This window comes from Callithrix jacchus, chromosome 11 (assembly GCF_049354715.1).
Source record: "Callithrix jacchus isolate 240 chromosome 11, calJac240_pri, whole genome shotgun sequence".
NCBI classification, from domain to species: domain Eukaryota; kingdom Metazoa; phylum Chordata; class Mammalia; order Primates; family Cebidae; genus Callithrix; species Callithrix jacchus.
Genome location: NC_133512.1, coordinates 107,585,826 through 107,609,217, shown reverse-complemented (window position 1 = coordinate 107,609,217; position 23,392 = coordinate 107,585,826). Strand labels below are relative to the sequence as shown.

General features: G+C 44.4%; 1 protein-coding gene across 7 annotated transcripts in view; it reads right to left on the bottom strand.

The window, feature by feature from the left end:
- Positions 1 to 23,392, bottom strand: part of HIPK2 (homeodomain interacting protein kinase 2) — a 217,419-nt gene that overhangs the window by 185,926 nt on the left and 8,101 nt on the right. The gene's annotated exons all lie outside the window — the stretch shown is intronic.

Genomic DNA, 23,392 nt, shown 5'->3' with positions numbered 1-23,392 from the left:
CGTATTACCCTGCATTGCCTGAGGTCTTTCGTTGCTTTGTTTAATCTTGTCTGCCATGAGTTTATGAGTGCTTGGAAAAGAGAGCGATTGTGCTGAAGTGGGCTCATGTATGGAAAGCACTAAGCTCAGAACTGGGTTGGCACACTGTAGGCATCAGCTACTGTCAGCTGTGACTACTTACTGACGTCCCTTGAGTCCCCTAGCGTGATGCTGCGCATGTAGCACAAGCTACCAGATCTGTTGGAGGCTGACAACAGGTTTCCCTCACCTCTTTTTTCTTCCTAACCTCTACTCAAACTAAAACTCCTGCCCTAGGCTGGGCATGGTGGTTCACGTCTTTAATCCCAGCACTTTGGGAGGCCGAGGCAGGCGGATCATGAGGTCAGGAGTTCGAGACCAGCCTGACCAACATGGTGAAACCCTGTCTCTACTAAAAATACAAAAATTAGCCGGGCGTGGTGGCTCCTGCCTGTAATCCCAGATACTCAGGAGGCTGAGGCAGGAGAATGGCTTGAACCTGGGAGGCAGAGTTTGCAGTGAGCCGAGACTGCACCACTGCACTCCAGCCTGGGAGACAAAGTGAGACTGTCAAAAAAAAAAAAAAACAAACAACTAACTCCTGCCCTCCAAACCCAGGAATCCCAGTTGCAGATGCACCTGCCTCAACTGCTCCGTCAGGCAGTTCCGCCCCTTCCTTCCAGGCCATCCCTTCACTGTCAGAGGCCAGTTGGGCAGGGCAGCATGGGCCAGGGGCCAGGCCAGCTACAGCCAGACATAGAGTGTCTCTGCCTCACACCCCCTCCCAGCTTCGGAGAAGATGGTCTGCATCTGGACATCCCCACCTTCCTAGTGTTGGGACTAGCGGCACCCCTGCCCCAGCCCAGGCACATCAAGGGCCGGCACTGGAAACCTGGAAAGAAATATCTTGGTCTGCCTATATCCAGATACCCAACTTCCTGGCTTCTCTTCAAGTGTCTTAATCTACCCTGTCTCTACTGAGCACTAAACCAGTCGAAGATAATTTGGGCTCAGAGAAGGAACAGCAGACAAAGCCTCGCACTAAGCATCTCTTCAGTGAAGCATCATCCAGAAAATGCTGCCTGTGTCACTTCACTTTTACTCCCATCTGGGCCCCTGCTGCTGAGGACAAGACCACACACGAGGGCGCTAGCCAAGCCAGGGTGACCAGTTAGCCCCAACCCACCCGTGGCCTTCACTGGAAATCCAGGCACCCACGGTTTCTCCTTTGGCCCCCACCCCACTGCTATTCTAGTCATCTGGAAGCCATACTGTCCGACACGTAGATGTAGCCAGTAGGCACAAGTGGCTATTTAAATTTAAACTAATTACAATAAAACATTGAGTTCCTCGGCCCCACTGGCCACATTTCAAACGCTTAATGGTCACGTGGCAAGCAGCTACCAGGCAAGAGAGTGTGGACCAACAGAAGCATCAGTACAGCAAGCTTTATCAGGCAGAGTGTTCTAGATGGTGACATTTAAACTTGCAGGTGGCCAATTTTTTTTTTAACTGTCACTTTGTGGTCTTGAAGAAAATATTTTTCCAACCAGAAAGGACAAAATGGCTTTCTCTAAAAAACTCAGTGAGGCAAAAGGTCACCTCCACGCAATGTCCTTCACAGAACACCCGTGTTGTTCGGAAGCTGGTCTGCCCATTGGAGCCGCTTCTCTGCTTTCTATGACACTTTTGGAACCCTCAGCCCTACACCCAAACTCCCACACTCCGATGGAAACTTTAACCAAAGCATAGGAGGGTGCTTGCGCTTCTTCTCTTCTGTAGTTTGTAAGTCACTTTTTTCCATGGGCCCTACATGACTTTATTTGGGCTAGCGTCACATGGTACCACAAACTGGGAGGTATAATCAACACAGTTTATTATCTTGCAGCTCTGGAGGCCAGAAGTTCAAGATCACGGTGTCGACAGGGCTGGTTCTCTCTGAGGCTCTGAGGGACAGTCTGTTCCATGCCTGCCTCTCTCCGAGTTTCCGGTGGGTGCTGGCAACCTTTGCTGTTCTTTGGCTTCTAGGCCTATTAACCCAGTCTCTGCTTTCATGCTTATAAGCCATGGTCCCTGTAGGCGTGTCTGTGTCTGTGTCTGAATTTCCCCTTCTTAGGAGGACACTAGTCACAGGAGGACACTAGTCATATGAGGTTCCCCCTACTTTAGTGGGACCTCATCTTAACTAGCTACATCTGCAATGACCCAAATAAGGAAATACTGGGTGTGAGGACTTCAACATGTGAGTGGGGAGGGGGACACAGAATTCATCCCCTAACAGGCCCTCAAAGCCTCAACGAAAAAGCACTCCTCCTGGCATACCATCTGCCTTCCATTTTTCTATTAATATGAAAAGATGTGTAAGAAATTACTGGCTAGTTAGCTTTGTGGGAGCAGCTGTGACCCCAGGCAGAAGCTTACACCACATCAGGCTATTTCCATGATACACCAGGTCCATTCAAACCCATTATCCTAGATTTAACAAGGTCTAAGAACAAAAACCTGACCTTGGATAGAGTGTGAAGGAAAAACTGTCCCAATTGTCATGGTCACAAATAGAGTGCTGGGGAGTTCCTCCAAGTACATTAAACTACCTTCTTGTACAGGTATGTTCTCTTGGTGATATGGCAAAAACAAATGGAAAAAGTCCCTCCTGACCCAGACTCCTTGACACACTGCTGACTGTCACTGTCATCAAATATATCTCTGCCAAGCTCATCAAACATGATTATCAAGAACAGAAAGCTATCCACCAGCACAGTGGACCCAGAAAAGGGCTGTGGTTCATGGCCCACATCACATGTCTGAGTGATAAGACACAGGTGAGTTACCTATAGATTCAGGCAGCATGGAACAGCAGAAACCAATCTGCTTCAGTGCTAGAAAACCTGGTTTGAATCCAGCTTTGACATCTACTAGATAAAGGATCTTGCGCAAGTGAGTTTGCCTCCCAGTGCCTCAGTTTACCCACTGGAAAATGCAGAGCCTGAGATCTACTTCACATCAAGTTAAGAAAGCCCTCTTGATGGCCATCATTGTGTTAACTAGCATTTACTGAGCGTGGATGAAGTGCTCACGACAGCTGCCAACAGGTCTGAGGTAAGGCACCACCATTATCCCCATTTGCTGGGAGAAGACGGGCTTAGGGCCTAGCGCCTGGTCTCTCTGGTTACACAGCTGGACTCTAACCATTTCCTAACACTGTCTCTCAGAGGAGGTCAGTGGGTGAAACAGTGGCAGGCCACAGGGGCTCTGTAAATGCTTGCTCTCCATCCGCTTCTCTGTTATCCGCCATGCCGCACAGCCGTTTATACTGTACTGGCACTGTCCACTCCAAATATGTTCAAAAGGACAGAAGATCACCAAAAGTCATCTGGAGTAAGTAACACCTCAGTCAGGACATAGCCGTTCTCTCAGTTGATATTTCCCAAAATGCTCTTCCCTGACCTCTTCCCACGTAACATTCCCACCAGCTGGGAGAGCATCACTGACCCGTCTCCAACCTGTCGTCCAGACCTGCCTGTCTGTCTGCTCCTTCTCACCCTCTGTCCATCCACTGGAGACATTCATATGGAACCCAACTGTCTGGCTTCTGACCTCCGTACTCTTAAAATCACGGCATAGAGATGACGGTGTCCTTGGGTAGACGGTGGTGCCTTGGTTATGGCCTCATGGTTTTAACAGTTAGGCTTTGTCCCTTGGAGTGGTTAAATAAAGACAGACATTAGCACAGTTTTCCACCCAATTATCCTATTTACAAAAATAGAACTCTCCTCTGCGAGCATTTTAAATAGAGGCCTTAATTTCTACAGATGTCAACTTTACCAGGTCGGTTCCTAAAGCTTCAGTTGGTGAGCTAGAATACAGCACGGTGGGCAATGGAATGTACCCTCAAACTCTCTCTTCCTATATATGTAGTATTTTGGATGTACACTTCCTATATATGTAGTATTTTGGATGTACACATCTATTCATAAATATAAACACAGATATATTTACACACATATGCACATACATGAGTGCATGTGCACGCCCATTAAAAAAAATAATGGTCTTGGCTGGGCGCAGTGGCTCATGCCTGTAATCCCAGCACATTGAGAGGCCGAGGTGGGTGGATCATGAGGTCAGGAAACCGAGACCATCCTGGCCAACATGGTGAAACCCCATCTCTACCAAAATACAAAAAAATTAGCTGAATGTGGTAGTGCCTGCCTATAATCCTAGCTACTTGAGAGGCTGAGGCAGGGGAATCGCTTGAACCCAGAAGGCAGAGACTGCAGTGAGCCGAGATCATGCCACTGCACTCCAGCCTGACTACAGAGTGAGATGTCTTAAAAAAAGTAATGGTCTTGAAGGCTGCCCGATAGGCACATAAACTGGCAGCTCTGTTGGGTGTTTTGGGTCTTCAAGTTGCATTAAACCTCACGAGGAGAAGGATAAGAAGTACTCAGACCTGTTATTTTGGCCTTCCAGGGAATGACATCTGCTGAGTTGCAACTTTACGTTAGGTCCTGAGCTTCGCGACTGCTGCGAGAAGAGCTGCAAGAACCCAGATCCTCATTTGTTGTGGGGATGCTGAACACCATGTTCAGGAAGCCTCTCAGTGCTTCTGAGACAAAAGTCCACATGCAAAATTTAGTTGAAAAGAACTAAAAAAATCTTTGCTCCTCTTGGGGACCTGGTATGCCTTCCTTCTCTGCAGAAGGAATTGCTGCAGTGGCCACATTTGCCTTTTCTCTTTGATGCTATGAAGCTCAGCTAAGTAGCAATGTCAGGGCCTTATTGTCTGCATATCTGTGATTCTTTTTCTTCCTGACTTTGAACTTCTATATTTATCTGTATATCCTGATTCTGTTCCTAAATTCTTTATGTGTCATACGGTTTATTAAAGTATATGTATTTATGCTATAAAATCAATCAAAATTTGTAGAGCAAGGTAAGTTACAAATAATCAAATGGAACTCAATTAAAATAATTGCCATAGTAAACAAAGCCAAATTTAGAGAATAGTACAGTTAAAAAAACACTATACAATCAGAGTAAAACATTAAAAAGAATGCACATATTGAAGCAGACACTATAAGCTACCTTCCTAACAGTCATTCCCTCTTGCTTCTCTGGAGACAGGATTTAGTTTAGATGTCACTCTTCCCAACACCACCTCCCACAACCTTCCACCTCCCCTTTGTGTGACCCATGAGCCAATTCTGGGTAGTCTAAGCTAATCGTTTCCTGTTCCTGAGAGTAACTGATCTGGGGTAGGCATGTTACCCAGTTATAGCCTGTGAGAAGGAGAGAGAGAGCAGCTGGGGCCTTTGGAGAACGTTTCTTTACTTGATGAATGGTTTGTTTGGATGGATGGATGGATGGATGGATGGATGGATGGATGGATGGATGGACGGACGGACAGACAAACATATTTGTTAGGCCAACCATGCACACTCGCCATCACTGAGTGCCAGGCACTAAAGTGCATGCATTGAGAGTTGTAAGAGCAAACAATTAAACTAAGGGCTGGAGGAGGCAGATGCCATAAGAATCACAACCTTCTTCTAAAGATACCCCAAAGATGGGGCTTCCAGATTCTCCCAGGGGTCGTGCTAATCTCTGAGAAACACGCTAAGAAACTCTATATAAAGTACGAAATTTATATCACTACATACAAATAAGCTCTTGCTCTTCCACAAAAGATCACAGAAGGAAGGAAGGACAGGAGGAAGGGAAGAAGAAAGGGAGGGAGGAAGGCAGGCCAGCCAGTTGCCCCTTTCCAAACTATACTTCGTGTATTCTCTGGATTAGGTAGAATTCCTTCCATATTCAAAATCAGTTGTAACTGCTCTCAGGCCACTCACGACCTTGCTTTTTTCTAACTGTATTTTCTATAAGAGATACTAGCCGCCATGTGCCTATGTGCACACCCATGCTCGGAAGCTATTTCAAATGTTCTCTAACCTTCTCAGCCCCTCCCCCCCACCCCACAGGTGCAGCTCCTTTGCTAAGAAAAGGGACTTAAGTCCAAACTGCTTGCTGCATCCCCTGGTTCCAATGTCCCCCAGACACCGGTCATCACCTACCCTGGGAGCACTTCTCCATTCCCCAAACTGTCTTGTTCATGGCAAAAGAAAACAATATTCTTTTATACTCTGATAACGCCCTCCGTCCGGCCATGCAGAGTCTGTCTGATGGTTTCTCACTACTCGAGGGGTCTGCATGTGATTTTCTCCCTCACCTCTCCTACTTCTGCACCAAGTCATGCCCATGTCCCTTCTGAACTGCTGGAAACCAAATCTTGCTAAAAACGCCTCACACTAACTTCTGGGGTTAGGACCACCACACCCAGGATTCCCTCGGTCCTCCTATCTTTAGACTTCTTTTCTTTTGAGGACACGATTCTCCAAAGTTAACTTCTATAAAGCAAACCCTATTTCTCACTGACCCATATTTGACCAAACAGCCGGCACTATTTCTTTCACAGCCAGAAAAAAAAGAAAAAGAAAACTCTGTTGAAGCACGTGGAGAAGCGGCCACACAGCCCTGCTGAAATATGAGGGGTTTTCCTTCACTGGACTTTCCAGGCTCAAAATTCCTGAACTTCCCACATCAGTCCAATGCCGCTGCTGCAGGCTGGACTTTGGCACATTAGACAGCATCATAAAGAGAATCTAGGTGACAAATAAGGCAGAAATGAGTACCAGTTTGTCCCCACTGCTTGGAAATCAATTTCCAGTGCACAAGTCTATTAGGCTTGGGCAAGCCAGGTGTGCCTCTGTACCAAGGTTCTCCTGTCCCTCTTCACACTAGTCGAACGGGAATGGCTGTCTTCTCTTCTGTTCTCCGCTGAACCACATAGTGGGCCCCCAATGCTGCTGAGACTGACTTGTGAGAGGGAGGGGATGGAGACTGAACAGAGGGCAGCAGCATTACTGGCACACTCTCTGAGAGGCCTCTGCTCTAAGCTGAGTGGCAGGTAATAAATACCTTGGTTCCAAAGGAGCTTAATGGAGGGCACTGGCTTGGCGGCTGAACTGGAAATCAGAGGGGACCAGCAACCACGGGAGCCTTCCTACATGTCACACCATTCCTGGGGACCAGCGGTGACTCTCCAAAGATGAACCACGCCATTGCACACACCTGAAGCTGGGCGTGGATGAGGAGAAGGGGGAAATCGTCATGGAGAAAGACGCCAAAAGTCATGAGTCATAAAGCAAATTCTGACTTGGAACCATTGAAGGAGACTATCTTTCAGTCCAGCATGCATTGTTTCCAGCAAGATACAAAAAGCTTCACGATCATAGTAACCAGTTTGCCTTTTATTGAATTGAGCGCAGTAGGGAAAATGCAAAGGTAAAGTGTATGCATGCCAAGTGGCTCTGAAGGCTTCTGAAAATGACTACTCCAGGGCTGGAGGGCCGAGAAAGCGCCTCTGCGAGGACAGGCATGCCAACACACCAGTGGCCCCAGCCACCGCCCTGACCCAGCACACGCACGCAGGCAGCGAAGGAGGTGAGCCTGTCCCTTTAATTACGCCAATTGTGAGATGGGGAAGGCGCCAGTGGAGAAGGCATTTAAAGCAGATTGCCCCATTTAGGGAGATATGATACTTGGAAATGAAGACTGGCACTTTTCCTAGACTAAAGGTTGCGCTGACTAGCCAGAGAGCAGGAGGGCAGCGGCCCTGCCTGTGGGGCTTCCACCTGACTTCAAAGACGGACGCCATGCCGGAGCCAGCATGCAGCACAAAGGGAAGTGAGGGCTTGAGGCCCGGGGCTGCTACCTGCTCCAATTTAGGGGACAGTCCTGCTTCTCCCCAAGAGACACCCTTTGGAAGTGGGGAGAAAGCAGTTAAACATGCCTGAACAGGACGGCTGGAAAGAGGAGATACTGTACCTCAGGCCTTGCCCTTTAATTTCAGAGCCATTTTAAGAACGGTAAGTATTGTACCTAAGTCTCCTATAGCAGAAGCAGCATAAATGATAGGCACCCAATTAATGTCCCCTCACTTTGAGTCAGGGAAACACCTTCACTGTGCACTACTGTTGAACAGAACTGAGGGCCACTGAGACCACTTTGTGGAGGCCATAAGGAAAAGAACTAGAAATACATGCTTCAGACACATTCTACCACATCAGGGCTGAAATGAGCGGCAGGAAGGGGTCTGTATACAGAGCAAGAAAGCTGATTCCGCCAAAGCCAGGTTAGAATACAGATACATGTATACACACATACACATAGAAAAGTGTGGGTGTGTGAGAGAGACAGTGTGTGTGTGAGTATGTTATGTTAACCAAACCTCTTACGAAAGTTGTTAAAATTTTCTAAAAATTAAATTCTGAACAATAATTAGTGTGTGAACCCAAAAGAACAAAGTGCTAAGGGCCTGGGAACCCGTCATCTCTTCTTTACACAAATCACCAAAACTTCCTCTGCCTCAGGGCAGCCTCTGGGGGCAGTGGGAAGGGAGTTGAAAGGGAGAGGAGAGATGATGGTGGAGGGCCTTCCAATACACTCTCTTGCTGCAGAGGAAACAGGTGATACCGCTTCTTATAGATCACACAGTAAGTCTCTGATTCTCTGATTACAGCCTGGATGGTTCACATGGGCGACAGATACCACCAGGGCACAGAGATCTCCATAAACACTTTTAAAACAACATGCGTTTTAGAAAGACCACATGGGTGGTCTTTCTGTTCAGAACCCGGCCTCTCAGGGAAGACGGCCTTACTTCTGGCATGGGGGAGTCGCACATCCTGGTCAGTTTAACTCAGCTGGGGCTCATCCTCTTCCTGTCATCAATGACTTGACTTGGATGCTGGCACACGCCACCAGCCTGGCCAATGAGATGCAAGGGAGGTCTGCAGGAAGCTTCAGAAAAGGTTTTCTTGCTCTAAAGAAATGCTCTTTTGTTCCCATGGACACTGTTGAATTGGATGTGATGCCTAGAACTGTGGCAGCCCTCAGACCAACATACCACAGACCGTGGGCCAGAAACACAGAGAGAACCTTGGTTCTTTCTAATCAAACCTGGAGCTGATGACCTCAGAGCTTGTTAACCAGACGGTCAGTATTCCCTTTTCTTTACACACTGTGCTGGTTTCTGTCCCTTGCAGCTAAAAGCATCTTAACCAGTGTCTACTAATAAACAGTCCATGAAACAAATAACAATCTGTTTTCTACATTCCTACTCTCTCTGAAGAGAAACAAGGTCTCCTGAGCCAACAAGGAAAATCCCCACCTAACTCTTTACCCAGTTCTGCCATTCTTCCCCCTCGATGGAACTATAAACACACTCAGAACTACTAACCTCTTTCAGAAGAGGCCTTAAAGGTGCTCTGGTCCCACATCCACATTCTGCTGGATCCCAGTCTCCTGCAGTCCCCTCACAAGACGCCATCCTGAATACCTCCAGCCCTGAAGACATTGTGGGTCCCAGGGCTGTCCACGTGTGGAGGGCTTCAGTACCACGTCCTTCCATAGCACCTGATGGAAATCTGCCGCCTGTGGCTTTCCAACCATTGATCCCAGTTGCACCCACAGCTACCTTCTCTTACCCACCTGCCCTTCAGGTACTGCTTCTATCTCATACAGCTTAATTCTCATTATTAGAATTGCTTTCAGACAAATGTTTTCTTATAGGAAATGCATATTCTTTTGAGCCATGTTCTACATTCCCCATCCCTCAGGCTCAGACAGAAAAATCAATCTGTCCCATTTAACCAATGAATGAATGAGTCAGTCAATCAATCAATCAATCTCCCTCTCTCTTTTTCCTATCCCCAACCCAAACATGTCTAATCATATAAGGGTAATAATGTTAGGAGTCACAGATTTTGAAAGAAAACTGGGGCAATATAAAAATCCAATATTGTCAATCTCAAAATCCTTGGATAGTGTCCAAAAGTCTCCTGCAAACACACACACGTGTGCGCGCACACGATCTGACTTCATTAAAACACCTTTCTTCAAACACTGACATTAAAAAGAAATAATGAGTTCTTCTTCAATATTATTGTTCTGATATTTAATTATTTCCCTTTTCCTAAAAAAGTATGTCAGCTGTGTTCTCTCTCACTCTTTTTAAAAATTACTAGACTTTATGTATTTATTTTGTTTATTTTATTTTTGAGATAAGAGTTTCTCTCTGTTGCCCAGGCTGGAGTGCAGTGGTGCAATCTCGGCTCACTGCAACCTCTGCCTCCCGGGTTCAAGCAACTCTCCTGTCTCGGCCTCCTGAGTAGCTGGGACTATAGGCACATGCCACCACATCTGGCTAATTTGTGTATTTTTAGTAGAGATGGGGTTTCACAATATTGGTCAGGCTGGTCTCAAACTCCTGACCTCCGATCATCCACACACCTCAGCCTCCCAAAGTGCTGGGATTACAGGCCTGAACAACCGTGCCTGGCCAGACTATTTCTGTAGAGCAACTTTAGTCTCATAAGAAAACGGAGTGGAAGGTACAGGGTGTCCCCATACCCACGCCTTGCCCTCATGCACGCTGCAACTACACTCTCTCATATCTCCTTGAAGGCAAGCTTGAGACCCAAATCTTAGCTGATAGCACTTCATTGTTAACTGTGATCAGTGTCCACACAACTGGCTTACAAAAGGAGTTTTGGAATGCAGCCTTGGTAAACTTAGAACTTTTAAAATACATATGAACTCATCCATCTCGTTCAGAACTCCCTTTTCCCAGGCCCAGAACTTTACCTAACTTCTCACCTCTATCTTAAACATGCTACTAAGTAGTTTTCAATAACAATAGAATCAAGGGCTAAAAATCATCCTCCTGAAAAGATGAGACACTTAGACATACGTACCAGCAACTCTCACTCATTCATTTAAATGTAAGAAAAAGGAATACTGACCATCACAAACCATTATGGACAAAACTGCTTTTACCAGGCTTTCCCGGAGGAAAAATTCACCCTCTCATTATGTTTCACCTAGGAAAAGATACAAATTAATTTTTATGTGCCAAATCACATTTTAACTTTAAAAAGTAGAGGTGGCCTAGAAACATACTAAATCCAGTCATTCATTCAATAAGTATTTACTGAGTACCAAATATTTGCCAGACACTATGGGAGGCACTGGGATCTCGAATAGAAAGCCAGCCTCCTGCCTCATGAAATCTCATGAAAGAGAACTAAATACATATGGAAATCAGTAAATCTGAGCCACAGTGGTACCCTTCACACTCACAAGGATGGCTATCCTAAAAAAGGCCTGCTCCAACATGAGTGAACCTTGAAAACAAGCTAAGTGAAAGAAGCCAGCTGCAAAAGACCACGTATTGTAGGAGTCCATTTATATAAACTGTCCTGAATAGAAAGTAGACTAGTGGTTTCCAGAGGCTGGAGGAGGTTGAGAATGGGGAATCACTGCGAATGAGTACAGAGTTTCTTTTTGGGATGACCAAAATATTGTAAAATTAGATAGTAGTGATGGTTGCACAATTTGTGAATATCCTAAAAAACACTGAGCTATACACTTTGAATAAGTAAATTATGTGAATTAGATCTCAATAAAGCTGTCAAAAATACATGTGGAAATAAACAGTCATCATATGCAAACAAGAGGAGATAATGGAAGACACTGTTTACAAGGATTAACTTAAGAGATGGATATAACCTATACACAGAAAACTTTTATACATTACTAAAGCACACACACACACAGAACACACAGAAAACATGATGACAGGAAGACTCCACCTGGTGAAGATGTTAATTCCTCCCAAGTAATTTACAGATTTAATGTGATCCCAATGGAAATACCAACAGGTTTCTTTTCTGGAATCAAGAATGTTGGGTCTAAAGTTCATATGGAATAACAAACATGGAGACTAGCCAGGAAAAGGCTGATGGGGAAGAGCAATGAGGGAGAACTAGTCTTTCCAGATATTAAAGGATGATATAAATTTCAATCATTAACAACAGATCACTCTATCGAAAAACATAGAGTCCAGAAATAGAAGCCCAGACCTACAGGAGTTTAGTATATGATAAAGCAGGGATTATGATACTATGGGAAAAATATAAAGTTTTAAAGAAATGCTGTTGGGACAACTGAATATTGAAAAAATATAAAGTTGCATCCAAGCCTCAGAACATACTCTAAAGCAGGGGTCCCCAACTACTCCCCATCCCACCCTAGCCGGGCCGCGGACCAGTACCAGTTCTGGCTTGTTAGGAACCAGGCCACACAGCAGGAGGTGAGTGGCAGGTGAGTGAGCATTACCGCCTGAGCTCCGCCTCCTGTCAGATCAGCAGCGGCAACAGATTCTAATAGGAGCATGAGGCTTATTGTGAACTGTGCATGTGAGGGATCCAGATTATGCGCTCATTATGAGAATCTAACTAATGCCTGATGATCTGAGGTGGAACAGTTTCACCCCGAAACCATCCCCCACTCCAGTCCATGGAAAAACTGTCTTCCACAAAACCAGTTCCTGGGACCAAAAAGGTTGGGGACTGCTGCTCTAAAAGAAACACCAAATGCACCAAGATGTAAATAGAAAAAAAAAATGATATTACAAAAGTACCCAAAGGAACTGAAAAACATGAGACAGGCAAAGTCTCTCTAACTTTGACTAAAATACAGAAGCCATAAAAAAAAATTTGACTACATAAAATTAAAGAAACTTTCAAAGGGCAAACCACCACCAAGTGAATCAAAACATACACGATCAACCAGGAAAAAAAAACACAACTCATAGCAAAGACAATATATAAAGAGCTTTCAGAACAAACAAGAAAAAGACCAACAACATAGTGGGGAAAATGTCTGAAATTCAAAACACAGTCCACATAAAAATCAACACAAAATGACATTTAAATACATGAAAATATACTCAACCTCACTTATAATAAAAGAAATATAAATTAAAACTATAACAAAATACCATTTCTCACCTACCAGCAAAAATCCACAAGTTCGACAACAGAGTGCATGGGTGACAGTCTAGGGAAACAGGTACTCTCACATACTGCTTGCGTGAGCAAAATATGGTATAAACCATACAGGAAGAATTTGTCAGTAACTATGAAAGTGACAGATGTATCTATCCTTTGACTATATAATCCCACTTGTAGGATTTCATTTCACAGATGCACCGACAGAAGTATTAAATGACATGTATACAAAGTTATCTATTACAGGTAATTTGTAAAGAGCAGAGGATTAGATACAATCCGAGATTATGCTGTTGTGCCATCATCACACATCAACAAAATGGAGTACTCTTATAAAAAAGACTGAAGATAATCTCTATGTACAAATACGGAGAGTTCCAGGATGTATTATTAAGAGAAAAAAGTGAAGATGTAGAGGATAACAGACTGTATCTGTTATGTTACCCTTTGCATAAGAGAATAAGAACACACCCATACACACACTGGAATGTGTAAAAATGAAAGACTCACGGAGTTAGGCTAAGAAAAGTGGTTATCTATGACGGAACAAAGTGCACGGGCCTCATCTGCAAAAACAGAAATAAGAAAAAAGAAAAAAGTTCACAGGGTAAGACTTCACTGTGTATACTTCTCCATATTGTTTAATTAATTATTTTACCTTTCCAATTTCAAAAGAAATGTGAAGAAAATGATTTAACAAGTTTTCACATACCTGTCATCTAGATTCAACATCTATATAGTTTTGACATTTCAGCCATGTAATGCATTCCCTAACTTAAAAAAGGTCCATTCAAACATTTCCTAAACTGAAAGGAAACTGAATGATGTGAGCCTAAGCACACATCAAACCGGGCAGGCATACTTTCTGAGGAAGAATTTATTTTTAGGAATTTTAGAACACAGTATTTTTAATACATACCCTTAGTGGAATGCATTTTAGGAAGAAAACAAAAATTGCAAAGAAGTATTAAACTTTCCTCTGTAGTTTCATATTGGTAATAATATAAATATTGGTATTTTGAAACTATATTTACATTTATAGGTTATAGAAAGAATAAAGATTTTTCCATACCATAAAAAGGGAGTTAAAATAATTATTGAGGGAAGTGAGAATACAAGGATTTTAAAACTAAACTGGACATGTCCACCTGCATTCTTAATTTTTAACAGTATGTATTTTCCAGCTTTGTCCATTGAAATTCTCTAGAAACAAGTCACCTCTGTAGCAACAACCACCCCCAATACCCTGATTGTAGACCCTCATACCATTGCTAATATCACTGAAAAGTACAAGATGCACGTGGGGCATTTCATTTTCATGAATCAAGACAGCTTTTCAAGATCATAGAAGTTCTGTCAAAAGGTCACAGGAGCTGGCTGAAGGGATCCCACTGCCCAAAAGTTATAACAAAAGGGTCATGATTAGAACACACCAAATCAATAGAAATCCATGAATGTATCATGTTAGAAAGACAGAAAAAAAAAATTGTCACTACTCGAAGTGGTTATTAAACTCTTTACTTTGAAAGTTAATGGGGAAAGGGAAAGCATTAGCAGAGATCCTGCCTTTCCAGTGGGAGGGAACCATGTGTCAGGGTAATCAGGCAGCCCCAGTCAGTGTGGGAAAGCTCTACTTTATAGAAGAAATGAGAGCATTAGAGAAACACTTCACAAAACCCAAGGAAGGTATGGTCCAGGCAAGAACGACCACTGGGTACAAAAGCATTAAGTAAATGATCTGTATGCCACAAGTCACTTGCTGGCCTCTAGGGGGAAAGCGTAACTGGATGATTGTGGGTTCAGGCTGCCACAGCCCTAGACCAGGGGTCAATCTTAGCATCCCCAGTAGTGGGTCTTTTAGTAACAGCAAGTGAAATACACTGAATCAGCTTTGGTGAGGTTTAGTCAAAAACAGTGAACTTGAATCCTGTCAGCCTTTCAATATAGGAAATCAGAGGATGGAGAAATAAGCCTAACCCCATCATTAGGAAGCAATCTCACACATCTAGCAGGTCAGAGGTTCTGCAGGTGAGACCAGCAATGGGTCTGCTGCTTCAATCACAAACTGTGCTGGATTAAGATTCTAAAAGAAATTTACAACAAGACACAGGGCATGGTACTCGATTAGATGCTGATTTCGACAAACCAGCCTCGAAGAATATTTGAGGGCCAGTTAGGAAATTGGAATCAAAACAAGGAATTAAAGGAGATGAACTTTATTGAATACAAAGTTAGAGATTGTTATCAAAAAAAAGCAGATGACAAAACTGTAATACATCATTTTGGTTAAAAAAAATGTGCAGACATCTATGCATACAAAAAGACCTGAGAGAGAGAGAGAGAGAGAGACAGAGACAGACAGACAGACAGACTGTGTGTGTGTGGTGTGTTTTGCTTGCCTTTATTTTCTAATTTCCTACTATTAGAAAATGTTGTTTCTGTACTAAATACATGAAAAAGAAGTTACATAAGGCTTTGGATTTTACCACCAATCTACAGAAGGTCATCTTAGAAATGATCTGTTACCTTTCTAAAATATGCTAAGTGGCCTGTCCATCAGTGGCATGGAGGATTCCTAGAATGACTTGGGAAAAACTCACAAGTTGGAACTTCATTGCTTAGATGACTCTCTGACAAATCAAAGATTTCTTCCCCAGATGGTGGCAACACTGTAAAAGCAACAACAACGCCAACTAAAACCAGAGAAAGTCTAAGAGAGATGAGGTGATGGTCTGAGAGAAGAAATGAGAGCAACGTCCATTTTTAACAGGGGTGCTGAAATGCCTCCTCAAGCAAACTTCACCCCCAACTTCTTCATGTGAAAATGTTACCAGCAAAGTTCCGAAGCTCTAGAGGAAAAGTGAGACCAGCAAGGATTGAATGCAGCACTCATCTCAGGGAGAAAACTTAACACCAGATACACCTGTTGGCAGAGTGTCTGTCTCAGAATCACACTTTGACAATAAAGACACACATTCACACCCATTTGTAAACTCACCTATCAAGATGTCTTTTGCTTTCAATCATCACTGTCAATTTTTGAAGATACACTATACACTCCAAAAGGGTGGCGATTTTCTCTATTACAGTTGCATACAAAAATCTATATGAAGAACAGCATGTTGCACAATCCTTCACTGATTTGCCAAGTTTTCAGAAGTGTCTACTGTGTGTGACGGTAACGTGGAACACAGAGACAGCCACAGATGCATTTCTATCTTCATGGAGCTTGCAGCCTACTGGGAAAGGTGGGTGGAAAACAAATACTCCCAAATAAGTGGGTTCCTGGAAATTGTTAAGTGTCATGAAGGAAAAGCAGGTGATGCTCTGAGATGAGAAGAGGGGAATCTGATTTACACTGGAAGATCAGGGAAGGCCTCCTGGAGGAAGTGACATTTGAGGTGTGACCACAGAGTTTGCAGGAATTAACCAGGCTGCCAGGCAGGAGAGCATTCCAGGAAGGGAAGACTGTTGTGTGGGAAAGGGTGCTGAAGCAGGAAACAGCCGGAAACAGTCACAGAACTGAAAGAGGCCAGGATGGGGCAAACAGAGGGGAAGACTGGCGTCCAGGGGGATCAGAGAAACAAGCCAAGACTGTGCCATGATCCACGCTGTTCAGGATGCAGGATTTTCTTCCAAGGGTGATGGGAGGAAGTTGGATACCTGAAGTGGAATAGTGGCAGGATCTAATGTGCACTTAACACCACTATGGGAAATTGGCAGGAGAAGGTCAACAACAGGCATGGGGGACAAGTTAGGAAGCGGCCAGTCCAGATGAGACATTACGGTAGCTTAGGCTAGCTACAGGGATCCAAACTACAGGCTGGGTGCCACATTCAGACCCACATCTGCTTTTAGGAATGAGGTTTTGCTGGAATGCAGTCCCCCTACTCGTGTATGTATTGTCCATGCAGCTTTCACTGTACAACTTGGGTAGCTGTGGCAGAGACCAGATGGCCTGCAAAGCCTCATATAGGCACCATGTGGACCTTTACAGAAAAAGTTTGCCAACCCCCAGATAAGGGGTGGCAGTGGAAACAGAAATGGCTGGCTTCATGATAAACTGTCATCATGACTCCTGGATTCCACATTTGCAAATCCATCTACTACAATGTGTTCGCAACCCCAAAGTCAATACTCAGGATACTTTTGGTCAAGCAGGCGCATGCGCAGAGCAGCAAAAAAGTTACGCCGGCCAACACACACATTCCCAGCTGAGCTCCACCAAGGTAACACTCTGCCTTCCTGTTTCAGCTCTTATACTATCAACAAGTACCCTTTCAACAGTCTATGTAGTGCCACTTTTTTTTTTTCATTTTGGTGCTTTTTGTTACTGATTTTGCTGTTTAAAAGGGCCCGCAAGCACAGTGCGAAAGTGCTGCTTAGCACTGGTAAGCACAAGAGGGCTGTGATTGGCCTTATGAGAAATGCATGCACTAGATAAGCTCGTTCAGGCATGAGTTACAGTGCTGTTGGGCATGAGTTTGATGTTAATCAAAACTATATGCTAAAATATATGCTTAAACAGAAACACACATAAAATGTCATCACACCAATGTATGTAACACTATACCAACGTACAACATCTACCAACATACAACATTATTACACCAATGAAACTGATACTATGTATCGATCAGTCAATGGAAATATGACCAGAGGCTCACAGGTACATAACTCTGTGTCTCCCTTAGGAGTGATGACTCAGTATTCACTGATTCAGTGTTCCTGGTGACTTTAGAGAACACAACTACAGTGAATGATGAGAACGGCTACACTTGGGAGGCAAAAATCAATACAATTTGGTGATGGATTAAATGTTAAGTAAAACAAAGTCAAGGTGACTCTGGGTTTCTGATGTGAACTAATGGGTGAGAGAGGTGCCGTTTATGAAAATAAAGAATTCCGGAACAGGAGGATGTTTCAGGGGGTTGACCAAGACTTTTCCTTTGGAAGCGTTAAGGATGAGGTCCCTATGAGATATCCAAATAAAGAAGTCCAGTAGATTGATGGCTTTATGACTCTGGAGCTCAAAAAAGAAGTCTAGGTAAAGATACAACTTAAGGCGTCCCCAACAGAAAGAGGTAGCGCTGAAAACCTGGGAATGATATGTCACCTGCAGAGAAGGGTAGAATGACAGTAGGGCCCAGGCCTGAGAGCAGCACCCAAACAGGTGGGTTAACTAAAATCTTCATCTTGGTGGTTTGATTTGTTTAATATAACAGTACTATACTTTGGGCCAGGCATGGTGGCTCACGCCTGTAATCCCAGCACCTTAGAAGGCCGAGTCAGGCAGATCGCCTGGGGTCAGTAGTTGGCCAGGTCAGCCTGGCCAACATGGTGAAACCTCGTCTCTACTAAAAATACAAAAATTAGCTAGGCATGTAATCCCAGCTAATCAGGAGGCTGATGAAGGAGAATCACTTGAACCCAGGAGACGAAAGTTGCAGTGAGCTGAGATTGTGCCACTACACTCAAGCCTAGGTGACAGAACGAGACTCCGTCTCAAAAAAAAAAGAAGTATTATACTTTGGAGAGGAAATTAACCTGCTGATGTATCTAGAACCCAACAGATGTTCTCACCCCTTGACCTGGTAAATCTACTTTGGAGGACCTATCCTGAAATCCAGACAAACCTCAATGTTACATAGAATTACACTGAGGAATAACTCATGACAGTAAAACTGGAAATAACCTTAGCATTTGGGGAATGTTTATACTCACAAGACTAATAATATTTTCCTCTGTGAGTTCATCTGTAGATTCTAATCTTAGAAATTTCAACTCCTCCAGAGGTTTAATAAATATCCACTTCCATTTCCTTCAAGCTTTTTTTAAAAGGTGGAATATTTGCCTTTATCTGCTAAAATGCAAGCTGCTTCAGGGCAGGAGTTTTCTCCATTTTGCTCAATGCTGTACACTTGGCACCTAGTAGAGGCCCCAGAACTCTGAATGTGTTTTGAACCTATTTTTGTCAAGTTTCACATTTTAATCAGGTAGAATTTATGCTGGTGTAATGATGTGAGATGATGATACCCACTGAGATTTTTTGAATTACTCTCATGCTGTCCCATTCCCATTCAGCTAATCAGCTTTCCTTTCCCCATGGCTGCACGGCACCTACTCCGTCATCTGGTAAATGCTCTCAGACTATGGAACCTGAAATCTGGCTCCCCTCTTCTGCCCCACGCATGGGTCTGTCAAATTTTGTGCCAAATTTGAAGCGCTATGGTTTAACACTGGATAGAGCTAACTCCTTCACTACTCTTAGGGTCCATGCCTAACCTATGTCTACCACCTTATCTTTTAAGAAAAGCAACAGAAATTGGTCTCTCAAGTTTCAAAATACTTATCCAGATTTTGATTGAAACAAAGACCATTTATACTTGGAGAAGAACCAACGTATTCACAAGTTTCCCCCTCTCATCTAGAAGGGATGGGGAAGACTCTCCACTGCGCAAGTAGTGGTCAGGGGCCAGCTCTGGACCCAGAATGCCTGGAAGGGGTCCCATCTCTGCACTCAGGAGCTGCCTCACCTTCCTGTGCCTCTGCGTGACACTGTGGAAGCGGAACTTCCCTTGAGCATTACTACAGGGATTCAATGAACTCACACAAGTAAAACCTCAGCGCAGAACTGGCAGTAGCAGGTGTGCTAAGTATTAGCTGTTATGACCGTCTTTCCATAATGCGGTTTTCCTTAGAGGTCTCAGTAAGAGTATTTCCAAGTCTTTGATCTGTTTTGCTCTCAAATGGGACTTGTGGCTTGGCTGTCCTCTACCGCACTCCTACATGCCAGCCACAGGTCTGCGTGCTGTATACTCACCACCGTACTTAATCCTTTTTAATGAACAGGACAAATGGAACAAGTGTCGCAGAAATCTGTGTTAGCGTGTTCGGTCTCCAGCTTGAGTGCTTCTTCTCCAAGGATCCCAGATCCTTCTTACTGCAGTCAGTCTTGCACCCCTTATTGTGCGTGGCATGGATCACTCTAACTTACCTGCGAGAAGCAGGGTTGCCTGCCAGTGAAGATAAAGGCATGCACTGGCGTCAGGTGGACTCAGGTTCAAGTTCTGGCTTGACCAATTACTTGTTATGAGGCCTTGCATACGTTATTTCATATCTCTAAGCCTCAATTTCCTCCTCTGTAAATGGAGAAAATCATAGAGCTCTTAAATATTAGTTAATTATAATGCATTATTATTGTGAGGATGACATTTGGCCCATTTTATTCTGGGGCCCCTGGATAAACTACAGACCAGCTGGCTCTGGATGAACAAGAGAAAGTGGCTCCTGCACTTTCTGACCTTCCCTGAGAAGATGTGGAGGCAGATGAGAGGAGAGGCAGACAGGAGGCTGGATCTGCATGTGCATATAGTTTCTGGAAGTCACGTCTACAAAAGGCAAAAGAGTTGCAAAGAATTCTAATGTCAGGCCCTTGACTCTCTCACATCCAAGAAAAGCTTCCATCAAAACGACCACCTTCAGATTTTCAGTATTTCTGACTTTTCGTTCTGTACTCCTCTAAAACAATGGTCCTCAACTGGAAATGCGAATTCTCAAGCCCCACCACAGATCTACTGAATTAGAGACTCTGAGAGTGAAACCCAGCAATCTGTTGTAACAAGGCCTCCAGGGAACTAAAGGGCAGAGAGGTTGGAGAACCACTTCTTCCAGACAGTTCCTTACATAAATACACCTCAAAGAAGGTTCCACGTGTACCTCTACTTAGACCTTCATACCTACAAGTAAAACAAGGCAAATTCACACTCAAGGAACACAGTCAGAGAATACACAGGTAGGTAAGGGAGCCTGGCTCTGTGGGTAGACAAGTGGGAAAAAATAAATAGGTGGAGGCACAGAGGAGAGACATCATCGAAGATGGCAGGAGAAGCCATATAAGGCAGTGGCTGAAAGCCGCAAAACACAACAGCTGTCAGCTTTCCCAGGTTCTCTGCCAGGTTTCACCAGCAGAAGGAATATACTGGTTACTGAGCTACCTCGGCAAGCAACAGGAAATGGGTCAGTTTCATCAACTATGCTTTAGGAAGCAATCGTATGTATGAGACCAAGGTTGAGGAGGAAAAGGAGAGCAGAGGATGCAGAAATACAACCACCAGCCATATAAACAGGAAACATTTTTGAGCTGCCTTTGTTGCTTAAGTTTTTGAAACAAGGTGTCCCCTTATCAGTACTGCCTTTAGGACAGGGCAACAAGGGCTCAAGCCCTGAACCTCATTCGGTCGGGGCCGAGCTCACCCCTCCCCAAGAGTCTCTTGGAGACCAGGTTCTGGGTCCCTGGAGCCATGAGATTCCCCGTCTAAAAGGCTTCATGCCTGCTTCCAGGCCCTTTCCCAGGGCCTGTGGGTATGCACGTAGACCTGGAAGGTGGCCAAGAGGCACCCCTAGGTCCAAGGGGAGGCAGGAGTGGTGGCAGCTTGGACACACAAGACCAGGAGTAGAGAGAAAATCGGGTGTATGGCAGACTGGGGGCTTCACTTCACACTCTTCACCCAAGACCCACAAATGTCAAGGCAAGCTCACCCCCTAGTTTGTGTCTTACAACCATGAAAGTCTGAGTGTTCATCTAATTTCAAAGGCTGCTCATCTGGACTGAAATGCTTGCCAGACAGGTAGAGAGTAGCCCCAGACAGAGACTACGGCAACAGGAGCCCATTGTGGGTCAAACTGTCATGCCTGGAAACAAGAGGTGGGGCTGAAGTTTTGGTGATGTCAAAGAGATAGAAGGACTTTAAACTGTACCTTGGAAAATTAGTATTTTTTTTAAAAAGCTGCCTACTGACTTAAAAGTGCTTTGAGGTTCTGTTAAAATCATCAGGATTGTGCCGACTTCTCTCCTGTGATTTTTGTTGTTGTTAGTGTAAGGAGCTCATGGTGACAAGCTGCGAACTTTCTCAGGGAAACACAAGCAACCATGGAGGGCCCTGTGGCCTTGCTTTCCTCGGGAAACAGGGAACCACTCTGTGCAGGAGGGGCTCAGGGCAGCACTGTGGGCTGAAAGGGCACCAGGAGAACCAGAACTCAGGAGCTCCCATATGCGTCTGGGGAAAAAGGGGTGGCTCTGACATCCTGGTAGGAACCACTATACCCAGAGCCCTACCTGAAAGTGCAGCCTAGCGAAGCTCCATCTGGCATTCTGGAGCATTCTGGGGCTTCTGTGCACATTGCTACAGGGAAAGCCAGAGAAGAGCCCTAGCTCTGCTCCCCCAGCACACGTAACATTGGGGCAGCCTCTTTATTGCTCTGGCCTCAGATTCCTCATGTGTCAAAGCCTATTAATGCATGAAAACCCCACCAGGGTTACACTAGGACCCAGCAGGATCCTGTGAAATGCATGTGAGCCTACAAAAAGAGCCATCAAGTTTTCCTGATCCTAGATCACCGCTGTAAGTGTGGGGAGGAAAGCAAAAAGAAACCAACATTTATTGAACCCCTGGACTGGGCAAGCCGACAAATGCTCCATGCGTGTTCTCCTGCACTGCCCTGGCAACAGCCCCACCCCATCTCCACGGCCGCCTCCCAGCATGGCCCACCCCTGGCTGTCTGGTTCCTTCTATTATAGCCAGGCCAGTAAAAATTACCTTGTTCAAGTACCATTCTGATAATATCGGTCCCCTTCTCCACACCACAAAATGTCTCTTGAATTAGAACCCCTTTTAAACCTTTTAACAACTGATCCCAAACACTTACCATTCTCATCTGCTAGTCTATTTTGTGCTTACCACTCCAGCCAAGCAAAAATTACTTTGCAAATGAATTCCATTATGTACTCTGCTTATTCACCTTGTTAAGCCAACACAAGAGCTTTGCCTGTTTCTGTTGTCTCTTTCTATAGGAATACCTCATTTATCCGACCTTCTTGGAAAGAAGCTATCCACATAATTGATCTACATAAATTAATTTCCCTCTCTACCCGAAACTTAACCATTTAAGCAGCCTTAAATCCTCTTTGGAGTAAGTCACTGTAACAGGCAAATGAAAGAATTTCTTTAACCACTGACTAATGGAAACATTTCTGTAATACATTAGAGACCCTCCCAAGCTCAGTGAACAGAACATAACGAACATCGATGAATCTTTTCCTGATGCTGCAGGTCACACTGAATGAATAATAGTAATAACACAGTGCGGGAGCTGCAGAGGTAACTGGATCAGGGGAAAAGGCCGAAAGCAGGTGTGCATTCTCTTTTGGTGCTCCTTCTCCCTGCCACGAGTTCCCCTGATGCTTACTTCCCTCCAGAAGTCCCTGCTACCCGCTCAGATTCTGGTGAGTAGACGCCGTGACACAGATTTCAGGAAGGTATAACTTGCTGTCTTTCTGGACAATTTCAAAAATGTATACGCTGGTTTTTGTCAGGGCCCTATAAATCTTTCATGAGATACAAAATAAACAAATTTTTAAAGAACACATTTCCACAATCAGCAATAAGCTGGAGTTTTCC